At 49.0% G+C, this 23,153-nt stretch overlaps 1 protein-coding gene and 1 long non-coding RNA gene across 2 annotated transcripts in view; one reads left to right on the top strand and one right to left on the bottom strand.

Moving 5' to 3' along the window:
• LOC119456541 (uncharacterized) overlaps positions 1-23,153 on the top strand; it is a 491,108-nt gene that overhangs the window by 280,506 nt on the left and 187,449 nt on the right. The window lies entirely within an intron of this gene.
• LOC125946465 (uncharacterized) lies at positions 279-1,602 on the bottom strand. The gene is made up of 2 exons (XR_007467610.1): positions 1,413-1,602; positions 279-412 (listed from the first exon to the last, which is right to left on the bottom strand). It is a non-coding gene; the product is annotated as an uncharacterized LOC125946465 (long non-coding RNA).

The raw sequence follows: 23,153 nt of genomic DNA on the forward strand, positions 1-23,153 counted from the left end.
ACACTCCCATAGGGCCCAGCGGCCGAATTGACTGCAGCGTGCCAAGCGGTCGGTGTCAATCACTTACATCACTTTCGGTTTCGGGCGCGCGTATTTTGAACGCAAGCTAGCACGCCGGCTACGCCCTACCCCCCCCCCCCCCCCCCCCGCCCTTTTTTTTTTTTTTTTTGCTCTTCGTGCAGAATCGGTTTATTATTTAGTAAAAATGATTGCGAAAGATCTCGTAAAGTCCCATCGAATCTGTGCCACGTGCTATTTCACAAAGTAGACGCAAGACCTTTTGTGCAATGAGGAAATATTTATTTTGCTCTATATAAAAGCTTGTTCCGCGCTTTTTGTGCGTTCATCCAACGTTGTGACACCAGCAGGTATGGCAGTAGTTCCTGTATGAAGCTCCACCGGACGGCACCAGCTGAAAAAAAAGTAAATTACAAGCATGTTACATTTGCAAGCACGTAACAGCATGTTACAAGCCTGAGTCATTTTGGTATTTAGACATAGGAATACTGCGTGTAGAGGCGAAACGTGCGAAAGCGGTGAATGGGCGGCATTACAAACAAAAGCAATTCGCCTTTACATACATGGCGTAGAAAATACCCGACTCATCCCAAACATATACGAAAACATCTGATTTCCAAGCGTTCCCCCATTTCCGGGCATTATTTCCTGCACTAATACACGAGCGACTTCGCGTTTCCGAAACTTGGCCTCGGGCGACGAGACGGTGCGCTACATACATAGAGACGGACGCAACAGGCACTCAAGACAAATGCGTGGTTGCAATGCCTTTTTTCAGTCCTTTAGAAGACGTAATTTTCGAATTACAAGTTTCTGATATGTTCGTCGTTCGCGCGTTCTGCCGGCGCCAGCAGCACACCCCATGTTATCACTCTTGGCAATCGCCCATCGCGTTTTCAACAGGCGTGAGTACCGAAAGAAGGTATATGTTGTTGCGGAGCCACAAAAAACGTCACAGACTTGTCCCTCTAAGATTCATTACACACCAAACTAACTTTATCACCACGGCCGAGCTGCTTATTGCTAACTGCGTCACAGCGCGTTGTGCGGCCAGCGTGCCTCAAAACTACCCCAGAAAGTAACGAAATTACTTTTCAGTAACGTCTGGCGTCAGAGAAAGCGGCACAAACTTCTCCTAGCAAGATGCACTAGACTACACACCACGGCTGAGTTCTCGCTAACTGCGACACTGCGCCCTGTGCGGCCAGTGTGGCTAAAAACCGAAATAAGTTACAATAGTCCCATAGGAAGCGTCGGAAACATGTTTCAGCACGATTCATTAACTCAAATTAACTGCGCCAGGATGGCCGAGCTGTTTTTCGCTAACTGCGTCTTAAGTCTCGGTCCCGTGCCGTAAGCCTAATTGCGTCGTAGACTGAAACAAGATTTCTCACCTTGCCGTAGTCCAATAGTGCAGTGGTGTCTTGTCCCAGTGCAGAAGGAACGCAAGAATACGCCGGGAGCCCAATAAACCAGGTTACATTTAAAAAAGAAAAAAAAGAAGGAGACAGACGGGTCGCCGCGCGCGAGCGCTCAAACGCGCGCGCAGCCATCCTCGCTGGCTTCGGGGGAGTGTCTGGCGGATGACGCACGTATCTGGCGCGTCATTGACCTGTGACTAGATAAGGCAAGGAAAATAAGTCGCAAAGCTCAAGTTCATTTATACGCAATACGTTTTAGTTTTCGCGGCAAAGAATTAGAAAAGTAAATCAATGCCTGTTAACTTAAGTTCACTTTCTTTTATTGCGATAGCAATTATATGGACACTTCAACCGGATTTCTGCCGTCGGCGTCGCCGTCGCCGTCGCCGTGAGGTTCCGTATAGATAAAATCTTCACCGCGCGCCGTATGCCCGAGCGGAAGCGTGCTGGGACGCGCGCTATCACGGAGAGCGAACGCATTCAATCTCCCACGCGCAAGCAACGAAGCGGGAAGCCAGCGCCGGAGGGAGCGGGGGGGGGGGGGGGGGGCACTTCTACTGTGCCAACAACCGCGCTCGTCGCTCGACCGCACGGTCTCTTATCCCTCCCACGCGCAAGCAAGGAAGCGGGAAGCCAGCGCCGGAGGGAGCGGGGGGGGGGGGGGGGGGGCGCACTTTTCCTCTGCCAACAACCGCGCTCGTCGCTCGCCGCACCGTCTCTTATCTCCACACGGCTCTGACCTTTATGCACTATGCGTTCGCCGCTCAGTTTCTGTTGAAGCGATAGACCGCACGTACCTTCGCCCGCTGCTGCGGCGTATATATGCGCTTGCTGCCAGCGTTTTGACAGTCGTTGTCTGCAGTCATTCAGTGTGATCTATTCATGTTTGTTTGTGCGCGCTCACACCACGCTTGTTCATTCAGTTAGTAATAGTCGGGCCACATTTTCCAACGCACGCTACACATGTAATGCTGCCCGGATCGGCAGTGCAGCGCTACAGGTGTGTCCCTTCGCACGCGCGCTGCCCACGGGAAGCGCTTCTCATCAACACCACCGTTTCACACGCGCCTTCTCGTGGTCATCGAGTCTCTCTTCATGTCGGTCTACTTACGCCGCAGCACACCTGCTTACTTAATCAGCTCATGTTTACTACAATTCATATTGCTACCAAAGTCGCTCACCTTACTTCGTATGACATTGCTGTGTTGCTATCGCATTCATTGCTTCGCCCTTAGGGCGAAACTGTGACATTTTTTTTTGATGCTCGCGGCAGCTAACGTTCGGTGTCAAAAGTATAGCGTGACGTATAGTGACGTGTTTCCTGTTGCCAGTTTTTGCCGAGTGTCCCCTCTTGTTGAATTTCTTTCTCTATGACGTGCCCTTCAGTGTTGTCTGGTTGGTTGCCCAGACAATCTCGTTCTGTTCTCGCAACTAATCAATATGCATCATTGTCAGGGGGTAAAATAAATATGAGGAAATGCGAAGCATTAAATTTAGGACACACTGCAATAACATTACCGCGAAGCATTTGACAGACCTAGCATATACAAATATTAGGCATAACAATTTGTACCAGTGGTGTTTCGCCTTACACGTGGCGAGACATTGTCAGCTCCATTTAAAGCACAGTCGGAAGCAGTGACTGTGTCGCCACTGCCGCTAGCAGAAAGGGCTTTCTTTATTCAGAATATATTGTGCAGTAAACTGTGGTTTGCTGCAAAAGTGGCTCTTCCGCCGTCACAAACAGTACGGGTAGTAACACACTTATTTTCTCATGGTTCTGTCTAAACAAGTCGCAATGCGTATAGTACAGCAATTTTTGCGTCTGCCGAAAGCCAGCGGAGGATGGAGCTTGCCGTGTATAGTTACATTTGGTAGGCTGCTGTGCACAAAGAGTACATGTGACCTACTTGATGATGATGAGTACCCAGGTAGGCGACTGCTCCTTTATTGGATGGGTCATTATCGTCGAACGCTTATGCCCCAAAGTACAGACAACTTGCTTCCGACAGCGGTAACGCCATCACCGCAGTATGCGGCGGCTGCGCGCTTACAAAGCCAGCTTGTGCAAGTAAGGAACACCAAGTGGCGTACGACACCAGTTTCAAGGCTTTGTGAAATGTTGTGTGAGACGGCTGTGCCTCCAGGGACAGCTACTACAAAAACATGGACAGCCGTTTCTTCACCTGATTTGCCTTCTAAAGTCAAGGATTTTCATTGGCAATATCAGTGGGGCATTCTGCCTACAAGAGACAGGCTTGAACGCTGGGATATGGTAGCGAATGATAAATGCATACATTGCGCACAAACACAGACCAACACGCATGTAGTAAAGGAGTGCGTTGTAGCGCGCACCTTCTGGAAGCTGGTTGGAAGATTATTTGGAATATCCATCGTGCGGGCATCACGGCGGCGAGATCGGTTTGTGAGTCTCGTCTACTACAGCGTTAGCTACGTTTTGTGGTGCTTCCGCAACATTGCAGAACGATCCCGGCAGCCAAATAGAGGAATGCAACCCAGAGTGCGAAAACTACCGGTGATAATATGGGGTCATCTTGAAGAACAGCTCTTCAAGCTCGGTGAAGCCGAGTTTCTTCGCCGCTTGTCTACGCGGTACCTAACCGTGTCTCGAGGCAAAGTTTTGCTACAGCCAGAATCATGCCTAAATTTTGTTTGTCTGAGTAGAAACTGTACTTGTGTGTGCTTCGGGTGTCATTCATGAATCCGAGGCTGACATTTATGATTTTGCATGTACACTGTCGTAGTGTTTTTGATGTGTGGCAAAGTCAATGTGAAGCAGACGCAATTTACTATTTTGTTTGCTCATCTGTGTTGTTTATATCAAGTACGATGTATGGCATGTGTGGTACGTTGTATTGTACTCTACGTTCCTACCACAGTTGTACGCGTGCCTACGGGTGAATAAATTTCCTTGTCAACTTGCCGGCATGTTCTCGTTTTGAGTGCCCGGATAACGGCTTTGGCTTTTGGCTCAAGTACACTCGAAGGTTACTGACAACGGGAGCTAAAAGCATTTCATGCTTTAAAAGATTAAGCCAGTTCCACGCTTGTGAAATCTGATGAAACAGCGGAGCTCTGCTAGCGTGGGTGTATAGCGCAGTGGGTGTGACGCTCGCCTTAGGACCGTGAGTACCCGGGTAGAAATTCCTCCTCTCCAAGAAAGTTCATTTTGTTTTATTTGTTTATTTCTCTCGGGTGGCGAGCGTAGACGCCACGGCGCATGCGCAGTAGCGCGCAGCTGGCGGGAGCTCGGCGGTGCCGTGTCTGTGTCGGGCGAAGCGAGCGCGCGCCTGCGCCGGTGGTTACTAGGCAACGCGAGGTGACGTGCTCGCTCCGCGGAGTTTTCTGTCTACGACAGACAGAATACGCTCGGCATAAACAGCTCCGCTCTTAAAAATATGCAAATGACACTTAGCAGGACAGTACCAAGGTAATGTTGTTAGTCGCCGCTTGGAGATACTCGGGTTTTTCTTGCATTTCACTTAATTACCTAATTAGTCTTGATTAATTATTCAACTTCTCAAAAATTATAATTCTATGAAAGGTGTCAATGAGAAAATTGTAGAGCAACTTTAAAGATTCGCTTAACCTTGCACTTGGCCGCGCAACGCTTGAAACAGGTGTCGGTTTTCCGCGTCGTCTCATTATTCCGCCAGAACTTTTAATTGGCAGCCCAGATTACGGGACGCAATCACTTGTGCCATAAGAAGGCTGTGCGCGCAGTGACTGAATTTCATCAACGCTTTTTTCTAAGATGTCAACTCCAGCAGAAGGTCCACTGATCGAAGTTTCAATGTTAGTTTGGGAAGTACGGATTAGAGCGAGACCATTTAGTACGGTTCTTTGGAATGATTCCAAACGAGATAGTGCCTGCGAAATAGATTCGAGCGATGAAACAGAGCCGGTGTCAGGGCCGGGGTTCAATTCTACGTCGCCTGCCAGTACAAGCAGAAGATATACAATGTGAAAAGTAAAGTAGCAGGAGCAAAACAACTGCACAATTGATTGCTACAACTATCTACTGACTCAGGGGGGCATGATACCGCAATTAGAAAAGGGTCATTAGAACGGAAGCAACTTGCGTTTGCAAGGAAACTAACCTGCAGGAAAAAATGTCGCAGTTTCGCCCGAAAGGCGAAGCATCGATTGCGATAGCAAATTAGTAGAGAGCTATTCGGAGTAGGGATAGTAGTTTTATCGGCTGCATAAACTTGGACACATTGGCTTACTAACTGAATTAACAATCGTGGTGTCAGCGCGCACAAGCAAACATGAATAGATCACACTGAATGACCGCAGCCAACGACTGTCAAAACGCTGGCAGCAAGCGCAGGTTCGCGCGGTCTATCGCTTCAACGGAAACCGAGCGGCGAATGCACAGCGCATACAAAGGTCAGAGCCGTGTGGAGATAAGAGGCGGTGCGGGCGACCGGCACCGCCGGGCAAAGGAGAAGCTGTTGGCAGAGGAGAAGCTGCCCCCCATCCCCCCTCGAGCACAGCGCTGCCCCGCCTCCCTCCCTCCCATACCCCCACGGCCTTTCGGGCGACGGTCGCGTTTGCTTTCCACCGTGCGTTCGCTCTCCGTGATAGCGCGCGGGGGAGTTCGCCCTCCGTTATAGCGCGCGTCCCCCGCGCTCTTTCTCTCGCGCCTACGGCGCGCGGCGACGATTTTATCGCCCTTGGAATCTATACGGAACCTCACGGCGACGGCGACGACGACGGCGAAAATCCGGTTGAAGTGTCCATATAATTGCTATCGCAATAAAATGGCAGTTGCACCGTACGGTGCCGTGCCGTACGACAAGTGAACATCAAAATGGAGAAATGCAACTTGTGTTTCAGGTTTGTTTATATACCACCACCACGGGAGAGCGGAAGGAAAGGAAACTAGATACGCAAGCGCTTGGAACGCCGACAAAGAGAGGGCGGTGCGAACGTAGACATGGCCGACGCGGGTCGCGCAGCGACAAATCTTTGAGCAACCTTTATTATCTACCTGGGAGTCTACTGATCTTGAAAATGGTGCCTATTGATAGCTAATCTACTTAAAATACATTTCCTAGGGATGCCGACGAGCCAGCTGTGGAAAAAGATGATGAACGCGCGAGCAGTGGCACGAGCACGGTCGCGCGGGACCTGAGGTTTTGCTTACGCACAGGAAAAATCCACGGCACCCTAGCCATAAACAGCTTCGCTGTAAACGTAATCTCAATATTTCCAAGTGACGGCAAACAACATTACCTTGGTACTGTCCAGTTACGTGGCATCTGTATATTTTTAAATCTTGGTGCATGATAGTTGGGACACCCTGTATAGTTCAAAAAGAAGCACACATACAAAAAAAAAAAACGCATGCTTACTGGCTGACGTTTCAGCCGTGGGGCATCCTTCGTCAGAATATATATATATATATATATATATATATATATATATATATATATATATATATGAGAAGAAAGGGAACCGAGGGGCCTAATTTTGATTAATCATATCATAAGAAGCCAACAAACAACGACAGTCAGGACAACATAGAGGAAATTACTTATACTAAGTGAACTAAAGAAATGATTAATTAGTGGAAATGAAAGTGGATGCAAAAACCACTTGCCGCAGGTGGGGAACGATTCCTGACGTTTGGCCTCAACATCGCGCTCCCGCTACCCCAAGTTGGTGGCTCTTCGCTGACGTTTCGCCTGGGCGTCGGAAGCCCTCACGCTAGAATCGGCACGACGACGACGAGCCCTTTCCCGAGAGCGTGCATTCTGGATGGATTTGCATAAATGTCCGTCAAAATAAATCTGTCCGTTACGTAAGACAATGAATGGCTCATGCCCCCTTAAGCAATGGCTCATACCCCCGTAAACGTGGCCTCCCTATTAGGACGACAGACAGACAGACAGACAAGAAACTTTATTTTGTCCTAAGGGACTATGTCGTAGTCAGAAGAGAAGTGAAATTCTACGCTGGAATGATGAGCGGCAACGCAGCCAGCTGTGGAAATAGACGACGACGACTAACGCTGGAGCAGTGGCACGAGCGATGCCGAGCACGAGGGCAGACCGACGGGAGACAACGAGCCAGCTGCGGAAGAAGACGACGACGCTCGAGGCAATGCTGATTATGATAATCTTGTGCGTACATGGATGCCACCGAATTGTGTGAGGTATAACAAGCTTCGCTTGAAAAATAAGTGTGCAACAGGGCATTTTTACAGCGAGTTTAATGGCGCATATCTAGAGAATGGTGTCATTCTGGAAATTCATTCCAAGTGGATACGCCTTGCAATCTAACCGGATGCAGTTCATAAATTGCAATATGTGCAGTAAAGTAAAAAAAAAAAGAAAAAAAAAAACATTGCGTAGCGCTTGCACTGGAGACCCAATGCTAAACAGACAGCGGAGCTGCTGGGCACCTAGCTAGCCCTTGCTTTTCACCTAGGCTAAGCACTACCAAGTCATCTCCAGCATTTTTCGGAATTAATTGATTATTGATCGATTATCATTAGCTATTGATTGGCTATTGATTGGATATCACGAGGTATTGGCCACGTATTTGGGCTAGGCTAAGCACTACCAAGTCATCTCTAGCATTTTCCGGAATTTATTGATATTTGATCGATTACAGATTAGCTATTGATTGGCTATCGATTGGCTAGTGATGACTGACTAAGCTTAAGTAGTCCCAACCATGCTTAGCTAGACTTAGCCAGGCTCAGCTTCGCTAGTTGACAGGGGTATGTGTCATTGCGCTTGGACTTTTTCTGCACTACCGCCAGGATCGGCCCACAGTTTTCGATCGACGAGCACGCGTTTTTACGGAGAGCTTAAAGAGCTTCGCTGTTAATAATTAAGGAATTAATTAGTTGAATATATGTCTCGGTTACTCGTGCAAGTAATGTTCGCCTCTGAATAATCCAGCTCAAGTACTAGCTAATCATGGTATCTGCAACAGGCGAGTTTTAAAAAATCCGCAAAACTTCAAAATGATATGGGTGAAAGTACACGCTGCATTAAGGTATCACATGAACGCCTAGTGACTTGAGTCTTCGCGTCAATGGCTGTGCAACATCCTGACTTGGCTCGTCCAGAAGAAGCGCTGCATATTCTGCACGAATTTGGAAGTGGACATTTAGATGTTTTCCACGTGGTTCAGTGGTGCGGTACAGACCGACATGGCTCTGTCTGGAGTATACGTCGAGTTGATTGCTACGACTGGTGAGAACGCGTGATAGTTCCCAGGATGGAGTTTACCTGTGTTGCGCGGCAAACCGGCATGGCCGTGTCGGGAGGAAACGCTTCATGCGGTCACGTAGTTTGTTTCAGGCATCAAAAAAGAAAAAAAAAAAAAACATTGTGGGGTTTTACGTGCCAAAATCACCCTCTGATTATGAGGCACGCCGTAGTGGGGGGGACTCCGAAATAATTTGGACCACCGGGGGTTCTTTAACGTGCATCTAAATCTGAGTACACGGGTGTTTTCGCATTTCGCCCCCATCGAAACGCAGCCGCCGTGGCCGGGATTCGATCCCGCGACCTCGTGCTCAGTAGCCCAACACTATAACCACTGAGCATCCACGGCGACTACAGACAGCAGAAAGCGGGACTTCTTAAGGTATTATTTTTAATACTTTGTCATGTCAAGACTTTTGCGATGTATCAATTATGTCATGCGTGTTACTTCACGAGTGCTGAGGATGAAAGAACTGTGCGCCATCTGACAATTTGCGCGCGCGCTCGAATTCTGTAGTTGATCTTATTTTAATGGGCCCCTGAAGCAGTTTTTATCGAAGTCGAGAAATGAATTTGAAGTTAAAATATACTTTTTCTGAAATGCTTTGCCGCAAAAAGTACTTCAACGCGTTCAGCAGAAGTGCCGTTATTGGCAATCAAACACCCCCTTCGCGGTGCTTCCGCTCCTCTTCAATGCCTTACACTGCGAAGGCCACGGTGGAGTGGGGCCTGCCCACAGCGCTCCGTCTGCTAAACGTCACCGCGGCGCTTAGTTCAAATTTGATTTAGGATGTTCACGTAGATGCCACTGTTTCCGATTTTGGCGCCTACAACGCGCCAAACGTAGCGACACGCGGTTGTCCTCAGCAAGCCGCAGATGCGCTCAGCCAGCGGACTCGTCGCGGCACCCCGCGGTATCTACGCTACATAGCAGACCGCAGTTACCGGCAACTGTAGTGCGTATGCGCAGCGTTTGCTTTGTGCACGACAGAGCTTGAGTGCGCGCTCGCGCTCATATGCTCCAGTCTGGCTTCGCTGCGTGTTGCGTTGCAAAACAGGTTCAGACGTTGCAAAAACAGGTTGACGTCGTCCTTGCGCCGAATACGAAAGCAATCATCGACGCAACGACCGAAGGCTTTCGGTGTGGGCACTTCGGGCACTTCGGTGTGGGCACTTTGCTTTCTAGTGCCTCCATCACGAGATTCGCAGTTGTTACCTATATTTGCGTACCGATGGCGCACCCACGAATGCCGTGGAACCAGCCATACAGTTCACCCAAGGAGGTTAAAAAAAGAAACTTCTGGAGTGGCGACTGTTTACCAGCAGGGGTGAAGCCAGCTCTTGCCCTGACTTCTCCTCTAAAAGAGAGCCACGCAGGCTGCAGTCCGCACACACCTTAAGTGCTTTTGTTGTGCGAATGTAAACGCTAGGGCAATTCTAAAATAAAAGGTCGTTGTTTCTATCTAAAATATTATATGTGGCTGAGTGGTGATATCAAGAACTCTCAAAAAATGTACCACGGCATTCAGGTTTCCTCCTAAGACCTGCGAAACAAAGGTGTACATTCAAAATGATCTTTACAGCGAAATTATCCATCCAAAACATCAAGGAGGCGAAAATAAGGCGTTTCCTATATTCCACTAGCGTGTGCTAGATTGGGGGAGTGGGTCCAGCGGGCGCCCTGGCAAGCGCCGAGGGTGAAGCAAAATTACTCCATCTCCCGCTAAAGGGAACCATGTGTGGATGCGAAGCAGCGGGGAGATGGTTAGCTTGAGCGGGAGATGGTTTCGCGGCAGCGACCCGAGCGCTCATCGCGGCGCTGCACAGGAGAGAGAATGAGGCGCGTGCGCTCCGTCATTTTCATACCGCGGAACTACCGTGGCGACCCCAGTGGAGTATGCAGCTGTCGCACCACCTGGTGCGACATCCTCCTGTCGCACCCGGTGCCTATTCCTAGAGGAGAGAAAGGGGGAGCGTAGGAGAGGAGAGAGAGGGAGGGGACGCGCATGCGCTGGGGGGGGGGGGGGTGGCATGCGGGCGCCGCTCCGTAGAGGATTCCTAGAGGAGAGAAAGGGGGAGGAGACGCGCGCTGTGGGGTTGTGGGACGCGGGCGCCGCTCCGTACAAGATTCCTAGAGGAGAGAAAGGGGGAGCGTAGGAGAGGAGAGAGAGGGGAGGGGACGCCGAGTGAGGGACGGACAGAGCCGCCGGTAAGAAATGCTTCGCATTTAAAACGCGGGAAATGTGGTGGCGCTGCCGTCGCCTTCTTCTGAATCTCCGGCCAATAAACGTTGGCTCCGGCTGTTTCGGCAGCGCTCATTGACTGAGGCGAGCTCACGGGCTGAGTAGCTGTCGTCTGCTCGACGCACCGTCGTTGGTGCGTCGTTTGCGTTCTTTCCGCCGCTCTTCTCCCATTTTATTTGCAATAGATCGGTGGGGAATAATCTCAGTGTTACCGCCACCGAGCATCCGCCTGTCAAAGCTCCATGCAGCTGCGGTATGGTCTCTGACGCGACAAGCGTCCGGCCGGCGAGCGGGGCCGCTCATTCGGGAGAAAGCGACGGGGGTGCCACCTGGATTTTCAATAAAGAAATCTCTCGGCGCAGAGCCCTCGTTGGACCCACTCTCCCAATCTAGTACACTCTAATTCCACCATTCCCTGATGTCTCTTCGTGCCCTGAGTAAGATGGCGGTGGCCTGGCTTCACTTTCGAAGCCGCATTGCCACTCCAGAAGTTTTTTTGAAACATCCTTGAGTTCACCATCGAGCTAGAAGCAGGAAGTAAACTGCCCTTCCTCGACGTGCCAGTATGCCGTTCTCACGGCAGTCTGTCGTTTTCTGTTTACCCGAAGACGACACATACGGGCCGCTATCTTGACTTCGCATCGTGCAACCCGGTCGCCCATAAGACGTCGGTGGTGTAGTCCCTCGTGACCCGTGCGACACGCATATGCTCCACTCAAGAAGCAGGGCAGCAGGAGTTACAAACTCTACAACCGGGAACTATCTGCAAACAGCTAGCATGCTGCTTTCATCGCCAAGGTTCAGAAGTGTGCGTTGAACAATAAGCCTCCCCCAAAAAGAGAGTTTTCCGGAAACAAGCGAGCATCCCGTACGTGCCCTGCATCGGCGAACCATTGTCCCGCGTCTTTTCAAAATATGACTTGCGTGCTGCGCATGTGCCAGCAAACAAGCTACGGAACCAAGTCGTTAACGTGAAAGACCGCGTAGCAGACGACGAGTTCCCGGGAGTGGTAGACTGAATACCTTGCAATGACTGCGCCTTCTCCTACATCGGCGAAACTGGAAATTGCGCAAGGCGATTGAAAGAACATAAACGCGATGTCGAGAAAAATCGTCATGTGTCGAACGCACTAGCGGAACACGTGCACAAGTGAAATCACACGATAAAATGAGACAATGCTTCAATCATCGGGAAAGAAAATAATGTCACCACGAGGCTGCTGCTCGAATCTTTGCATGTATACCATGCGACAGAAAACACTATCAACTGGACCGATGACGCATTGCCCCAAGTTTGTCTCCGCTCTCTACGTCACGTGATACGCATGTAAACGGACCACGATACCTTGTCCGCGGCAATGGGAACAAGGAACTCGTACGGGTTCTGAAACGTCTAATAACGTTTGATTAGGTCAGCGACCGTAATTATTGTTTTGTTAACATGCTACCTAACGAGACAAGGTTTCGTCGAATTCTTGACTACAAGTTCGCTTCGTAAGCTATTTTCTTCTCTTTGGTTCGAGATGTGCATCCCCACCGGCGAGCACCCATCAGTGCCATCACTATATACCACGTGACTACATTATTATGCACTCCCGCTCTCCCTTAGACCTTTTAGTGAGGTCTTCGAATAATTTCCGTTACCTACGCGTACTTTAGTTAAAAACCAACTCCACGGACACAATCTGCAAAACAGTGCAATAGCGCAGACCGGCAGAGAAGCTGTCTGCCCGCCACCGCCGACCATTTGGGTTTCATGTTTCTTTTTTTTTTTTTTCAAAAAATTCTCATCTCTTTCTCTTCTCCAACAGAGAACACGAAAAGCGAGCGGTTTTGCTAGCTGCATAAATGTGGTCTCTTCCAAAGGGAAATTGTGAAATTCAGAACGGAAGTCCCCAGGAAGAAATTGTCGCCGCACAAAGATAACAAAACCAGGGCGGACGCTCAGAGCTGTCGCCATCCAGCAGAAAGCACAAAGAAAGAATAAAACACTCAGGTGACAGATGTAGAGAGGATGCTGGCCAGTTAAGGAGCCAAACCTAAGGCGGGGCATAAAAAGAAGAAACACGGCATACCAGTAAAGAAAGTACAGAAAGCAGAGATGGCGGGGGTGAGACGGTCGGTAACGCTTGGAAGTTTCAAACCGGAGCCCTTGAGCCAGCTCAGGTCGTTTTCATATCCAAACGTCTTTTGAAAGTGATCCGTGGTAGGGGGGCTTGGCATCAGGATTGCGCTGAGGGCGATAAATGGCTTTTGGTCATCGAAAAAAATAAAAAAAACTAAGGAGAACCGCAGCCCACCCCAAAAGCGATGCTCGTGTCATAGGCACTACGTTGTGGCTTCGGTGAAAATCCTCGACTGGAATCAAAGCTCTCTTGACGCCTCGCGCTTTCGTCGGAGAGGTTTCGCATTTTTGCTGGCCGTCTTAATTTTTTTCTACACTGGATGGCATTTTGCCGTACTCGACCACATGTGGTGGTTGCGACCATGCGTTAGTTTGTTCTTGGAGTCGCCGTGAACGCAAGCAAAAGTTATTTCGAAAAACAACCAATGGCTCCCCGAGCGCCTTTCTTTTTCTCTTTTTCTGTGCTCTCCTTCCGACATGTGATGTATGAGCAGCTTTCGTGGTCACCGCGGAGGCGCTGGTGCGGATCCGCCTTCCACGCATGCGGCTTAACGTCTTGGTGTGCGTGCAACGGCAATATGATTTTTTGATCACGAATTCGTTCCAATTATTTATTTGTAATTAACATAAAGTTTAGGATAAATGAAAAGAATGTAATTCCTGTCGAATTGGGTCAGCGAATTAACGCGGAAATCGCCGCTCACGAAAGTCTACAGTAAAATAGGACTTCGAACAGCGACACTGGCTTAATTCGACCGCACATTATCCCCTAACATTTCCTCTGCGGTTCTCATTTATAGTCATTTATAGTAATCAGTGACAGTCGTTTGCAGAGTCATTTATAGGAGTCACTAGTACGCTGATCACAATGTTGCGACTGCACATCCTCCCGCGAAACTGGGCGTAATACTGTGCAATCTCGTTGATACGATTCTGCATAATGCGTTTTTCGGGATAATATGTTTCTTTTTCTTTTCCTGATAATACGATTTGGTTGGGTAATACGTTGGATGATACGATTTTCGGATGATACGCTTTATTTTCCGGTATACATGCAGATCGTATCGACGAGATTCCACTGTATGAAACGTGTGCCATCAATAAAATCTTCGACTTGTCATGTTTTTCGTTATTTTGGAGTTGAAGGATCTCATTTATGGGTATTGAAATAATGTGCAATACCTGTAAAATTAACTTTCACTTCTCAGGTGAGCACTGCAGCATGTCCACTCTCAATTACCGAATAACACGACATCGAGACAGCTTAATTAAGCTAATTTCTGCGTCGCCTGAAGACGTTTTCCGATGGCACATTCCATTGGTTCCTACCGTGCTCCAACTCTGTTTGTAGTGATCCGGATACTGCAGCCAGAGCGAGCCCCCCCTCCCCGCTTCCAACCGAACGTAGCTTCTCCCGGAGTAATCGGAGTAGCCACGTGATGAAGTTTCTGTCGGATCGCTCCCAGTTTGGGAGCGCTTCCGCGCTAGAGCTCTGAAGGAACCGGGCGAATGTGCTCCGAGTGCTCGATTTTGACCAGGCGAATGTGCACCACATTACAAGAGTGCTCTAGAGCGCTCGAAAGCGACAAATCGAATGTACTATTAGATAACACGTTCAATATACGCACAGAAGCTAGTTAATGATCTCTACTGAGTCGGTGAAGCAGTTTCTTGATTGCACAAGTGTGTAGAAATACAATGACTTTCAAATTAAGCCAAGGCGTACGCAGTCTGTCAAGGTAAATTTTATTTTAGGGGCGGGCGATCATCCGCGATCTTAACCTGATTCCATGATTACAGCGCATTTCATACAAAAGCAGTTGTGAAATATAACTGACTTACAAAAGCCGCTGAGCCGAGCACTGTTCTACAGAAAGCGTTCGCCCATCCCATTAACAATAAAGCAGTTACCCATACATGCTTGTCATCAACTGGTTGCGATACATTCGAGATTACAATATATACTTATTTCTCAGAGGTGCGAGGCGGTATGCGAGATGTCGCGCGTTTTGTGTTAGATCTTAGAGGAAGCATTCGATTACTCGCCCTTGTGAGCTGCACTGTTTGAAGGTTAAAATTTTACATGTTGTTCTTTCGGTGAAAACTCGAAAATACCAAAGAAATTATGTGAAAATTTCTCTCAGAGCTTTAGTTATAACAAAAGATGCAGTTGCGAGGATAACTGGGTGCAGGAATATGCGAAAAAGCTATGGTTAGATAACTACACTAGCCAGTAGTATAAATGCACTATGACAGTTAAGATATATAAATTACAGTTTAAAAGTCGGCTTTTAAGTCATTATTATATCAGCAATTCACCCCCAGTATTAGCACGAGCCGACTCCGTCCATTCAGGTATCGTATTTGAAAAGGCGCTGAGAACGAGGCAAAAGGCGAAGAATTAAGGGGCACATGTGTCCTTTTTCTCTTGTTTGGTTTGTCCCACGTTCTGAGGCTTTTGTAAAATGAACCACTGCGAACTCGCCCAGTTTGCTACTATCACCATTGTGGAGTTTGAAAAGCACATTCGAATCCTGATCACTTTCATGCGAGAAACGTAGCTGCGAAAAAACTGAAATTTCTATCAAGGGATAAATCCCGGAAATTTAAAGGTGGATTTTCAGGAAATAGTACCACAGAAACATCAAACCCTGAAAATCAATTATAATGCAATCGCCATATTTTAACCCCTAGGACATTGAAAATTAGACTAAATCACGTAGCACTTGATTGAGTACGGCATATTGGTTTTCACCAATATGCCGTCCTACTCCTAATAACATTTGTCATATATACCGTTTCTTGAGTGCGGCATATTTTGGCTATGATCCTTAGCAGATAGCATGACACATAGTTGTGTAATCCTTTCAAACTAACTGAACACATATTTCTCACATCATTAACATCATCGGCACCATGCAAGTCAGTTCGCTCCTATAACGATAAAATGCCTGTTAATGTAGTAAACATATCATGCCATTATCACATCCTTCGTCCACTGCAGAAAGATCCCTTATCTCCTAATAATCTTCAGGTACTCCTATTTTGCGTCAGCTACTCAAAATGTCGTTATCTTATTAGAGCCACTAATCCTTTGACACCATTGACTACACTTCAATGGGCATCACTAATTCTGTTACCGTAATAGAGCGCAGGTTATCTGTTCTACTCACTAGGCAACATGGTCAACTCTTTCTACCTCTTAATATCAGCGAGAATATCAGATACACATATTTGCTCTTTAATCTATGCAACCGCATTTCTGTCTCCTAACTTCACGCCTGTTGCTTTCTGTTCCATCGGTTACTTGAGGTATTTAGATTCTTCTCGTGCGTCTTTGTTATCCTCTACCTATACATTCAGTTTCATTGCAATATATACTGCCGTTCGCGTGTTGTTCCGTACCATCGTGGCGTGACATATATATATATATTGTACGCTTGGCGACATGCTTGCGATGTCTGGCGATCACTCCAATGGGGACCAGGTTCTTCCTTTTGTCACTTACGTCCAGAGTATACCTTGGACGTTTGCCACGAGGCAGCCCCCTTTATCAGCGTCGCCCAGACGGCGACAGTGGTCGACACCAGCCATGACGAGTTAACCGGATTGAGGTGAGAGGCCAACTTCGAGGAATTACTACCGTGGGAACGACAACGATCTCTGTTTCCTAGATGACCACGCAGTGGCAGCAAACGTGAGGGCGAGGATGAAACAGTAGAGGCGGAGTTCGGTGAATAATACAACCCCTTTGATTGGCCGCACCAAGGTCAGCAGATTCCCCAGTCGAGTCTCCTAAGGAAGACGAAGGGATTAAAAGCGGAGACTGGTGGTGCGGTAGTGGTGCTGTTGTGACCTGATACGAACTCAGACGTTGAATAGGCTCCTGATGGAGTGGGCTTCCGTACCAGGGACCAGTGTACATAATGTATATTAAACCATCTTACTTATTCCTACTACTGGATATATTCATCGATGGGCTTGGTGGATTCTTGGCCAAAACGCCACCTCGAGTCGCAACAGCCTATAACTCTGCCCCGCAAACTACCACCGGCTTCTCTCCTTTCTTTCCTCTCTATGGCAGGTAATCTTCCTGCGTCTTTATTTTTTTTATCGTGCTGACACTTCTGAAGTGACACCTGCTTCAGAAGCGGCTGCTTATGCTGAAGAATGTCGCCAACTAACCCGCTCGTTCACCACCCAAGATCAGTGGCGCCAAAAATCACGCCATGACACATCCGCTTCTAGTGCCCGCTTACCCCTGGAATGCTTGTTTGGCTTCGGGTCTCGGCTATTTCCCCCGGCCAATCCATTGAGTTTTTGTCAAACTACCACGGTCCCTACCACGTACAGCAGCAAGCATCACCTGTGAGCTATGTCATCGAGCCGCGCGCGCCGTCTTCTGATCGCCGTTGCCGAAGGCGCGAAATAGTTCACGTAGCACGGCTTAAACCTTGTTACCACCCGCAGATGCTGTCTTTTCCCTAGGTCGCCAGGATGGCTTCTTTCTGTGCGGGGGGTGATTGTACTGGAGATTATAGGTGCCGGCACGCTGAAGTGTGGAAGAGGAATTCGACGAACTAGTAGTGCGCGATCGATCGGTTACCAGCTGAGACTGCTCCGTCTTCCTGTATTTCGATCAGACGCCCTGTGGACTTACAAGAACATCCCGTGACATTATGTATGTATGTATGTATGTATGTATGTATGTATGTATGTATGTATGTATGTATGTATGTATGTATGTATGTATGTATGTATGTATGTATGTATGTATGTATGTATGTATGTATGTATGTATGTATATATATATATATATATATATATATATATATATATATATATATATATAGGGAGTTTCTTGAAAGTTGAACACGCTGGACCCGACGTAACGATGCAGGAAAGAGACGACGACCTTTTGGGAAATATGACATATTTTCTTCACGTTTTTGGCTGGTGGACCAGCCTTCTTCAGATTGATTCAGTAGAGATACCAGCAGTCACAGAAGCTTTGCGTAATCAACGAGTAAAGGAAGCATACGCGAATATCTTGGGAAATATGTACAAAGATTCCACAGCTACATTTAGTCTCCACAAGAAAAGTAGAAAGTTACCTATCAATAAAGGGGTCAGGCAAGGAGACACAATTCTCTCCAATATTATTCACTGCATGCTTACAAGAAATATTCAAGCTCTTAGATTGGGAAGGCTTAGGAGTGAGGATCAACGGCGAATATCTCAGCAACCTTCGGTTTGCAGATGATATTGTCCTAATGAGCAACAATTGGAACGAATTACAACAAATGATTCAGGACCTTAACCTAGAAAGTGTAAGAGTGGAGTTGAAGATTAATATGCAGAAGACAAAGGTAATGTTCAATAGCCTGGCAAGAGAACAAGAATTGAGGATCGCCAGTCAGCCTCTAGAGTGTGTAAAGGAGTACATTTATTTAGGCCAATTACTCACAGGGGACCCTGAACATGAGAAGGAAATTTACAGAAGTGTAATATTGGGTTGGAGTGCATACGGCAGGCATTGCCAAATCCTGACTGGGAGCTTACGTACACTGTTGCTGAAAAGAAAATTTTACAATCATTGCATTCTAGCGGGACTAACATATGCGGTAGAAACTTGGAGGTTAACAAAGAAGCTCGAGAGCAAGTTAAAGACCGCACAAAGCGATGGACCGATAAATGCTTAGGCCTAACGTTAAGAGACCGGAAGACAGCCGTGTGGATCAGCGAGCAAACAGAGATAGCCTATATTCTAATTGACATTAAGAGGAAAAAAAGTCGCAGTTTCGCCCGAAAGGCGAAGCATCAATTGCGATATGAAATTAGTAGAGCTAAACGGAGTAAGGGTAGTAATTTTATCGGCTGTATAAACTTGGACACATCCGTTTACTAACTGAATTAACAAGCATGATGTCAGCGCGCACAAGCACACATGAATAGATCCCACGCGACGACCGCAGACAACCTCTGTCAAAACTTGGCGTGAGCAAGCGCAGCAGCAGCAGCAGCGATCGAAGGTTCATGCGGTCTATGGCTTCATCGGAAACTGAGCGGCGAAAGCACAGCGCATACAAAGCTATGAGCCGTCTGCAGATCGCTTTCAAGATACGGAGCGGGCGACCACCCGCAACCGCGCAAAGTACGCAGTTGAGGGCAGAGTAGAAGCCGCGCCCCCTACCTCCCACGCTGCCTTCCCGCTTTCCTCATTTCGCGTGCGAGACTGAGCCGCCAGTTCCCCTTGCGCCGTTGGTGCCGCAGCACAACGTTGCCCGCCCTTCCCTCACTCCCATCCCCCCATGACCTTCCGTGCGACGGTCGTGTTTGCTCTCCGCCATGCGTTCGCTCTCCGTGAAAGAGCGCGTCCCTGGCGCGCTTTCAGTCGCACATACAGCACACGGCGCGCGGCGGCGATTTTATGGCCCTTGAACTTTATACGGAACCTCGCGGCGACAGCGACGATGACGGCGACGCCTACGGCAGAAGTCCGCTTGGAGTGTCCATATAATTGCTATCGGAATTAAATGGAGCTGGGCAGGCCATGTAATGCGTAGGATAGATAACCGTCAGAAGATTATAGTTACAGAATGGGTACCAAGAGAAGGAAGCGCAGTCGAGGACCGCAGAAAACTAGGTGGGGTGATGTAGTTAGGAGATTTGCAGGCGCAAGTTGGAATCAGCTAGCGCAAGACAGGGGTAATTAAAGATCGCAGGGAGAGGCCTTCGTACTGCAGTGGACATAAAAATAGACTGATGATGAAGTTGATATTGCGGAGTCGGGCTGAATTCCTGCGGCACTGACAAGATGGCCGATAATAGTAATCTGGCAACGTCCAAAGTGACACTTCGACTGAGTTGAGTTGCAGGCTGGCATGCCGGGAAACAGCAAGAATGTCGGACAGGCGTGTAAGGTGACTCGCAAATGTGGGCAAAAATACTATCACGTCGTCTAAATAACATAGACAAGTGGACCATGTATAGCCGTGAAGTAGAGAGTCCATCATTCGCTCGAAGGTTGCCGGGGCATTGCAAAGGCCGAACGGCATAACCTTGAATTTATAAAGCCCATCCGGCGTTACAAAAGCGGTCTTTTCGCGCTCCATGTCATCTACAGCGATCTGCTAATACCCAGAGCGAAGATCTATGTACGAGAAGTATTGGGCTTCATGCAGGCAGTCCAAGGCGTTATCAATACGTGGCAACGGGTAGACGTCGTTGCGCGCAATCTTATTCAGATGTCGGTAATCGACGCAAAAGCGCCAGCTGCCATCCTTCTTCTTAAAAAGGACAACTGGGGAAGCCCACGGACTAGACGAATGTTCGATGACGGCTTTAGTCTGCATTTTGTCCACCTCGTGCTGTATAACTTGACGTTCGGCATGTGAAACACAGTACGGCCGTCGGCGTATGAGATTGGCGTCTGCGGTACGTAAACGGTGAGTGACCACTGACGTCTGGCCTAAAGGACGACGATCAAAATAAAAAATGTCGCGATAAGCCTCCAAGACGCGGCGTATGTCAGTAGCCTGCGTAGGTAGAAGGTCAGTTGCAATCATCTTGCTTAGGTCGTCCGCTGCAGAGTTGGACTGATCGAACTCGCCTACGGAGGATGGTGGACCTTCTGTGTCCAATACGGAGATGTCGCAATCAATAATAGGCGAGATATCGGACAGTGACATGCCTTTCGGGAGCACCTGCGCGCAGTAGTTACAGTTGAGGACAGGGAGTGCGGTCTGGTTGTCTGCAATCAGTGAGTAGGGTGTGCGGCACGGTGACGTTCCTTTCAAGCATTACGTGAGCACGTAGGACTCACCACGTAGACGCCGTCAGGAACAGGCAGAAATGAGGTCACAATGACGTAGTTGGTGGCTTGCGGTGGCATGGCGGATGTCCTCGAGGGAACATAAGCGTGGTTGGGTCTCTTGTGGGATGTCGCAGCTCTGGGGCAGTTGAAGTTGAATCACACCGGACTCGCAGTCAAAGAGGGCGCAATGAGATGATAAGAAGTCCAATCCTAGTATAATGTCGTGAGGGCGCTGTTCCAAAACTGCAAACAAAACAGTGGTAAGGTGCTGCTGACGCGAGCAGTGCACATTCCCAGCACGGTGGGCGTTCGTCCATCGGTGACGCGCAGGGTTCGTGATGCGGCAGGATTTTGTTCAGGCAGCTGCGCAATCGGGCACATATCACAGAAAGTTGCGCACCAGTGTCGATCAACGCCGGAATGGTTATGCCATTGACTATAACATCAATCAGGTTTTGTCGGGTCGGTAAACTGAACAGAGAATTTGTAGGTCGAGTGGTCAGTGCAGCATCACCTACGGGAGCTGCAGCAGTTAGTTTTCCGGGGAAGAGCGTCGGAGGTTCATTGGGGACGGCTGACGACGAGCCTGAGATGATAGCGACGTCGGCCGATAAGCTGGTGGCGAACGGGACTGGTAACGGCGGAATGACGGTGAGGAACTGTTCCATGTAGCCATAGCGTCCGCGTTAGACGGTTGCTGGTCAAATGGAGGCTGGAAACGGCGTGGACTCAGTCCGGAACGGTAATAGCCATAGGCTGGTCGTGGAAGTGAGGATCCGACTCGGCTGCGGCAATGGCGCGCAATGTGGCCGATTCGACGGCAGGCAAAGCAGTTCGCCACTCGGCCGGCTTTCGATAGCCTGGAGGGATCTGCTGGCTAGGCGAAGGAGCAGGTCCATCCAGGAGTTGTGAGGGTGCAATAGAGCAAACGGAATGAACTCCGAGATGTTCGAGCTCTTCGCGGACTACTGCTCGGACAAGTTGTACCATGGGCAAGTTGTTGGGATCACTGACGCCCGAAAAAGGGATGGCAGGTGACACTGCTTCAATTTCGCGCCGTACAATTCGTGTCACGTCTTCCGAAGTCGATAGTCGCTGCATTCTGCTGTCCTCGCATGAGGAAGTCACAGCTGTGTTCGGCAAGCTAGCGAACAACGTTGGCAGCGTTGTAATGCGGCGGCTCTTTGCCAGCTCAAATCGTTGACACTCCTTGATAATATCGCCGACTGTGGCACAATTCCTACACAATAGCAGATTGAAAGCATCGTCAGCGATACCCTTCAAAACGTGCTCGACCTTGTCCGACTCACACATGTTACTGTCAGCCTTGCGGTACTGAGCTAGCACGTCCTGGATATAAGCGACGTATGATTCCGTGGAAGTTTGCTCACGAGTCGCTAGGTCTTTCTTCGCGGCGTTCTTCCGCCCAAGTGTACGGCCAAACAAGTCCTTCAGCTCCTGCTTGCACGTCTCCCAGTCCGTAAGCTCATCTTCATGGTTGTCAAACCACCCCCTCACCGTGCCTTGCAAGTAGAACAAGTCGCCAGCATTATGTTGCATCCCGCTTGTTGTGGGTACCCACACGTTCATACATGGTGATCCAATCTTCCACGGCGACGTTATTGGTTCTGCAGAACATTCCTGGAGCTTCCGGATACGCCACGACAATGGTTGGGGTTGTCGCCGCTGGCGCTGGTCCCGCGTCCTCCGTCATGATGCGTCCTCCGTCACGAACGCCAGGCCGCGTCCCCCGGCCTGGCGTTCGGCTTCCTTCAGGGGTGATACGCTTGGGAAAGGAGTGTGCGCCCTGAATTCCCGCCGAAACCAACGTGAGCACGGAAAAAAAAGTGATGTCTGGGCCGCTCCCATGGCGGTCATTTCCCATGTGGCGCCCCAAGCACCTATTGAGGTGGGGGCGCCTTCGGGTTGAGGTCAAACACCCCTTTCCAAGCGTTGAGGTCCCATAATGGCCGAGCACCAGGCCAGGAGCGCGCTTGTACCTATTTTACCGGTAGGTACCCGGCGGCAGCACTTGCCTCCCACAGCCGCGGTGGATGCTCTTCCACAAGGCCGTCTGTGGTTGGGCAAGAGGCGCCAAGAGACAAATCCTGAAATCTCTATTGAGCCCTCTTTCGAGATGTGAACCCCCACGACAGCCGAGCACCAGGCCAGGGGACATCTCTACCCATTAGAAAGACCGGTGGGTTCCCGGCGGCACCGGGATTTGAATTCAGCACCTCCCGCATACAAGGTGGATGCTCTACCGCTAGGCCATCGCTG

This window comes from Dermacentor silvarum, chromosome 6 (assembly GCF_013339745.2).
Source record: "Dermacentor silvarum isolate Dsil-2018 chromosome 6, BIME_Dsil_1.4, whole genome shotgun sequence".
Classification (NCBI taxonomy): domain Eukaryota; kingdom Metazoa; phylum Arthropoda; class Arachnida; order Ixodida; family Ixodidae; genus Dermacentor; species Dermacentor silvarum.